Raw genomic sequence first — 7,748 nt, 5'->3', positions numbered from 1 at the left:
GTGTGACCCCTTTTAGTAGAATGATATTACGATTGTACTTTGGTCTATTAGGCAAAGGTTATCAAATTATTTACCTTTAGTACTTAGTTGTACTAAGGAAGTTTGAGAGGACTTATATCTCCCTTTAGATGGTTAAGGGTAGCCAAATCCACCCGGAGTTCGTGCCGATGGGGGCTAAGCCAGCGGGGAGCCGGGCGCAAACATCACAAGTTGATATAATGCGGCCAAACTTAAAGCTGGAAATGCCGAGAGACCAGAAAGGCTGACTATCCAACAAGGTAGCGGTATAGGTGGATGGTCCTGCCTACATTATGGATGTACAGTGTCTATCTCCGGATATTTTCTTAACGAGCATCACTCCAGTGTCGTATCGCATGTGCTCCATTTTGCAGTTCTTCTTTCACTTTTACTGTGTGGACTCCATGTTACCGGAAAAAAATATGGTGCAAAGCATGTGAAATGAGGAAATTTTTTATATTTAACACGATTTCAAGTATTTCTATGCAACATTCAATTTTTTGACTAAAAATTGACACATTTTTCAATATGTTATCTTAACTTATTTCTGAAAGTATTTACTTGTGTTTATACAAATAGTATCAATGTTCCATTATGTCGTATCTTCAAGTGATGTTCACAAGCGCCACATTTCATTCAGGCTCTTTGGAACTACATTTGGTGAAATATGAAACGAGCCTTTTAACACTCCGAATACGGTGGGTAAAAAACTTTACGCCGACTACGAAGCCTCCGAAAAACGTGTAACGACAAGTTTGCAAAAGCATAACTTAGCCATTTCTTAATCAATTTCAAAAAAATGTAAAACCTTTAGAGTTCCTAGGGTCTGTAGATAATTTTGATTAAAAAAAATGAAAATAGAGCCTTAAAAAGCGAAAATAGTCGTTACAATTTTTTTAAAGTGTGCTTATAGGGTTTTGCAAGTGGCGCAAGATCTGTAATTTAGATTAATGGGCACAAATGTTCACAATTATCTAGAATAAGTCATGGTTCCTATTTATGGACCTTGGAGACAACGGACCTCGAAAAATCCAGATCATCTGTAAAATGGATCCTAGAGCTTAACGGTTTTTTTTTTTGTAAACATAAGAAACTGTGGTATAAAAAAGTATTTGGTGTCGTGACATATACAGGGGTTGTGAGAAATATAGGGTAGAAAGAGGTGTCACATGGCATGTTTTGAGTGAATGAAAGAACTGACCGCACTCAGAACCCTCCCTCAGGACCGATTCCAGGGAAATTGGCATATCTCGATTGATTCTGAGCCGATTTTAGCTTTTGATGCGTCATTTGCTTTGGAAATGTTTCTTATTTTGGCGTATGAACAAAAAACAAAGATAAGCAACGGACACCCTGAGAAAAACTCATCACAAATTTAGCAATTTAGACATGCCCTCAGGAAACCCGGAATATCTCCGGTATCCGGTAACCATGGTCACTTTTATTGTCTCACCATATAATTTGATCAGTTGTCCAGTCGAATGCTTCTTGAAGATTGAAAATCGAACAATATTCAACGAAGTTACAACAGTCCAAAGTTGGACAAAATTTTGCTAGTACCCTATATTTCTCACAACCCCTGTACATGGACCTGGATAGCCATGGGACCGTCATCCGGAAGATCCGGAACATCCGTAAAAGTGGACAATCCACGAAACTGATCCTAGAGCTCCGCGTTTTTTTAAACATTAAAAAAATGTATAAATGATATAAGAGTGAATTTGAAACATGGACCCACATGGCCATCGGACCGTCCAGCGGAAGCTCCGGAACATCCGTTAAAGTGGTAAATCCACGATCCTGATCCTAGAGCTCCGCGTTTTTTTAAACATTAGGAACTGTGATGATGGAATGAATTTGGGGTCGTGACATAAACATGGACCCTGATAGCCATGAGACCGTCCTCCGGAAGATCCGGAACATCCGTGAAAGTGGAAAATTCACGAAACTGATCCTAGAGCTTCGTGGTATTCTTGAAAACGTTAGGAACTGTGATATTAGAATTAATTTGGGACCGTAACATAAACATGGACCCAGAGGGCCAAAGGACCGTCCTCCGCAAAATCTAGAACATTTTTAAAAATGGTCAATCCTCGAAACTGATCCTAGAGTTCTACGGTTTTTTCGAAAGCATGTGGAGCTGTGATATAACAAAGTATTTGAGGTCATGACATAAACATGGACCCAAATGGCCATGGGGCCATCCTCTGGTAAGTCCAGAACAGCCGTAAAAGAGGTCATGAAACTGATCCTAGAGCTCCACGGTTTTTTTTTTCGAAAGCACGTGTAACTGTGATATTAGAATGAATTTGGGGTCTTAACATAAACATGGACCCGAATTACCATGGGACCGTCCTCCGGAAGATCCGTGAAAATGGTCCATCCATTTATATATATACTAGCTGAGTGTGCCCGGTCTTGCTCGGGATTCAATATTAGCTTGAGTTTATGCGCCGATTTAAAAAAAAGCATACTATATTATACGTAGCCCCCCCTCCCCCTATTATCTAAGGGGCTACCCCCTATGATTATCTCCTTTCCATTTGCTTGATTAGTTCTCGAGTTATGCAGAAATTTCTGTTTCATTTGTATGGGAGCCCCCCCTTACAGAAGGGGGAGGAGTCTCGAACCATCATAAGAATTTTCACGCCAATCGGTTCAGTAGTTTCCGAGTCTATAAGGGTCAGACAGACAGACAGACAGACAGACAGACAGACAGACAGACAGACAGACAGACAGACAGACAGACAGACAGACAGACAGACAGACAGACAGACAGACAGACAGACAGACAGACAGACAGACAGACAGACAGACAGACAGACAGACAGACAGACAGACAGACAGACAGACAGACAGACAGACAGACAGACAGACAGACAGACAGACAGACAGACAGACAGACAGACAGACAGACAGACAGACAGACAGACAGACAGACAGACAGACAGACAGACAGACAGACAGACAGACAGACAGACAGACAGACAGACAGACAGACAGACAGACAGACAGACAGACAGACAGACAGACAGACAGACAGACAGACAGACAGACAGACAGACAGACAGACAGACAGACAGACAGACAGACAGACAGACAGACAGACAGACAGACAGACAGACAGACAGACAGACAGACAGACAGACAGACAGACAGACAGACAGACAGACAGACAGACAGACAGACAGACAGACAGACAGACAGACAGACAGACAGACAGACAGACAGACAGACAGACAGACAGACAGACAGACAGACAGACAGACAGACAGACAGACAGACAGACAGACAGACAGACAGACAGACAGACAGACAGACAGACAGACAGACAGACAGACAGACAGACAGACAGACAGACAGACAGACAGACAGACAGACAGACAGACAGACAGACAGACAGACAGACAGACAGACAGACAGACAGACAGACAGACAGACAGACAGACAGACAGACAGACAGACAGACAGACAGACAGACAGACAGACAGACAGACAGACAGACAGACAGACAGACAGACAGACAGACAGACAGACAGACAGACAGACAGACAGACAGACAGACAGACAGACAGACAGACAGACAGACAGACAGACAGACAGACAGACAGACAGACAGACAGACAGACAGACAGACAGACAGACAGACAGACAGACAGACAGACAGACAGACAGACAGACAGACAGACAGACAGACAGACAGACAGACAGACAGACAGACAGACAGACAGACAGACAGACAGACAGACAGACAGACAGACAGACAGACAGACAGACAGACAGACAGACAGACAGACAGACAGACAGACAGACAGACAGACAGACAGACAGACAGACAGACAGACAGACAGACAGACAGACAGACAGACAGACAGACAGACAGACAGACAGACAGACAGACAGACAGACAGACAGACAGACAGACAGACAGACAGACAGACAGACAGACAGACAGACAGACAGACAGACAGACAGACAGACAGACAGACAGACAGACAGACAGACAGACAGACAGACAGACAGACAGACAGACAGACAGACAGACAGACAGACAGACAGACAGACAGACAGACAGACAGACAGACAGACAGACAGACAGACAGACAGACAGACAGACAGACAGACAGACAGACAGACAGACAGACAGACAGACAGACAGACAGACAGACAGACAGACAGACAGACAGACAGACAGACAGACAGACAGACAGACAGACAGACAGACAGACAGACAGACAGACAGACAGACAGACAGACAGACAGACAGACAGACAGACAGACAGACAGACAGACAGACAGACAGACAGACAGACAGACAGACAGACAGACAGACAGACAGACAGACAGACAGACAGACAGACAGACAGACAGACAGACAGACAGACAGACAGACAGACAGACAGACAGACAGACAGACAGACAGACAGACAGACAGACAGACAGACAGACAGACAGACAGACAGACAGACAGACAGACAGACAGACAGACAGACAGACAGACAGACAGACAGACAGACAGACAGACAGACAGACAGACAGACAGACAGACTAACTAAACTAACAAACTAAAATAATAAATATAAAAACTATATAAATAATAAAGTTCATGCAAATAAATAAACTAAACTTATCATGCAAAATTAATGTAGAAGGCAAAAGACAAGGTATTGTACACAGCCTCAACAACACGACACACCCACAGTACACCCCTAAACGCTGGTAATTATAGTAGCAGTACTGCCTGATGGGTGGTTGCTACCTACAACAACCACAGAAAAGGCCTAGGATTGCAAGTAGATAGGCTCGGTCACTTGCTTGAGCACCAGAAAATCATCCAGACCTTAGCTCTCGAAGAATACCAAAACCAAGTGAAGGGGTGGAAAAGTTCTGTGAAATACGATCGACTGCCATACTTGAATAAAACAGTAAGCGACACCGTCATCGAGTGGACGAAGCCACACAATAAGGCTGCGAATCAACGCTCCACTGAAGGAAGTCCCGTCGTAACACGTGTTGGCTTGGAACCATCTAAGTCCCGGGGAACCAGACGAGTGCAATCTCCACAATAAGCGTGTTCGACGTACACGGCGCAATCGGGGCAATCGGCACGATTGGCGCAACCATCCCACCAGATTCGGGGAAGCCAGATCCGCGTAATCGACGCGAACGGCGCAATCGGGGCATTCGGCACGATTGGCGTGAACGACAAGGAAGGAGACAAAGTCCGTAGCATCCAACCAGGCACGGAGTCCTCGTGCCAGCCGTGACAGAACCAGCCAGCTAACGTTCATCGACGGGCCCGACACTGACACCACACACAAACAGAACTGTGAGTAATTATTGATAGGAAGAGATAGGGCTGTTAGGGACCGCCGTTAGTAAGCAAATTAATTATCTTATGTTTTTTCCTCTTGCCTCGCAAATCTTGGCGAAAAGAAGCCGACCCAGAGTGTGGTTAGAGTCACTTGTGGGCTGAGCGAGCGTAACAAAAGGGATTTATTTATTAGTCGTCAATCAGTGTAGACCGTTTTACAGTTTTACTTAAACGCTAATTGTTACAATACTGATTCTAGAGCTCCATAGTTTTGTCAAAAACACTTCGAACTGTGATATATGAAAGAATCATGGATCCTGGGAGACACCGGAATGGTCCTCCGGCAGATCCAAAACATCCGTAAAAGTAGTCAACCCGCGTTTTTAACATTAGGAACTGTGATATAAGACAGCATTTGTGGTCTTGACATCAACATGAACCTGGATGGCCATTTGTTCTCCATAAGATCCAACTCTAAGCATGAGCATGAGCATTGACGACCATACATTTCAGTAGTTGCTACTCCGTGATTGACCAGATTTAGCGAAATTTGCACAAAGAACCATATTAATTGGGCAATTCTTTCTCAGTGTACAAAATCCGGAGAATCCATATGTTTGAGCTCAATAACGGCGCCGGCCACGTCCTTACGGTCATCGGGGAGGGAAATGATTGTTATTTCAAAAACCGTTGCTACTAGAGACCGAGTATACCTCTGCATCTCCACGGTTGTCACGGGAAGGACGTTTTTGTTAGTGGGAAGGGTGCTTTCCGAAATCCATGGCTTAAACTATTCAACTTTTGGATATTAACTGCGGTTTATGCTCTCGGAACCCAACGATGGCGTTTGGGAATAAACCCATGATATTCTGCTCACTAAGCAAAACCGATCCCTCCAGGGTTATCAAGCATCTCACACCCACAACACTCCACGAAAAAATATGATTAAGTTTTCACTTGGTATATAATGAACAACAGAGATACGCCATAATTCATATAGTTTCAGCGGCTGATGGTTAATTTTAAATATACTAACGGTAATGCCTACGGCGAGTACGACGGCGACTACGACGGCGACTACGACCGCGATTACGACCGCGACTACGGCGGCGAATACGACGGCGCCCACCAGCAATTACCGTTTGTCTAGGATGTAACAACTTTGCCCGGCACCTCCACGATTTTTTCATTATAGGCCTGGATAGATCAACTCAGTAACGAGGCTTGGGCACGAATACATCCTTTCCGAAATTTCAAACTCAACAAACGCATCTAATCGCAACAACCGAACTACACACGTAGCAAAACATCGCTTAGGCGCCTTTATTCACACTTACTGCCTTAGGGGGTAGAAGGTCAAGAAGAGCCACCGCCGCCAATTAAAGCCTTAATCGGGTACCTGTGATTCCCATGATATACCCACGGCAATGGTCAGCAGACGATGCCCTGTGCGTATTTAGTATGTAATATGATTTATTTGAATATACAAAATATTTGTAGCCATGCGTCATCAAAACCATGATTTGCATCACCAAAAATACATTTTTCAACAATCTTCAACTGGAACGTACTCCGGAATCTAATTTGAACCAACTCTGATCAAAACAGTGCGACCACTTGAGCGCATCACTCGTGTATGATACCCGTTCTCCGCACAAGCAATTACCGTCCCCTCAAGTAAACAAATTTACATCTAAATTATCCTTTTCAACAACTTCAATTGCTCCGTTCACCTTGACTGCATCACTACAATGATGGTAAATAATGCAAGAAGACGGAGTTGTTTCATCAACCGTAGAACATGTTCCGTTTTCCCTTTTTAACACGATCAAAATTCGCGGCATTCCCCCACCGTACGATTTATGTGCGCTTCCTTACACACCAACTAATGAACCACAATGACGATTGACGGTTCAGTTACCGTCTTGAAAGGAGCGAGATAATTACCGGTATATTTTCGTTGCCATGCTCTCTACTCTTTTAATGACTGTTTTCGGAATGAACGTTTCAAAAATTGGTTTCCATTTCAAATTCTTTCATTCACGCTAATTTTGATATTATTGTTTGGAATGTGAATGGGGAGAGCGACATTAAAATTAAGGCAAAAACAAAATGTTACTGCCCCGAGTGAGGATCGAACTCACGACCTTAAGATTATGAGACTTACGCGCTACCGACTGCGCTATCGAGGCTTGATGGTTGGGCCGAAAATAAATAAATATTTCAATAACCTCTGATGTTTCAACCCAAACAGTAGTAATGCTCAAGCAAACATAAACGATAAACTATTATTAGATTAAGAACAAACACACCCGGACCGGGCGAACGTGATGTAAAGTGTGTATTAGACCGAAAGTTCATTAATTTCGTATTGAAAACTATTCAAATTAGAACCACCTAGGAAAGGCCAGCTTGG

General features: G+C 43.8%; 1 non-coding gene across 1 annotated transcript; it reads right to left on the bottom strand.

Annotated features, from left to right (window-relative positions):
* Window positions 1-7,451: 7,451 nt before the first annotated feature.
* On the bottom strand, window positions 7,452-7,524 carry TRNAM-CAU (transfer RNA methionine (anticodon CAU)). Its single transcript has one exon. It is a non-coding gene; the product is annotated as a tRNA-Met (tRNA).
* Window positions 7,525-7,748: the final 224 nt, after the last annotated feature.

This window comes from Ochlerotatus camptorhynchus, unplaced genomic scaffold (assembly GCF_037179485.1).
Source record: "Ochlerotatus camptorhynchus isolate MF236.1 unplaced genomic scaffold, CSIRO-AGI_Acam_v1.1 ptg000404l, whole genome shotgun sequence".
Classification (NCBI taxonomy): Eukaryota; Metazoa; Arthropoda; class Insecta; order Diptera; family Culicidae; genus Ochlerotatus; species Ochlerotatus camptorhynchus.
The sequence above is the reverse complement of the archived record's forward strand: the minus strand, read 5'-3'. Positions and strand labels throughout refer to the sequence as shown.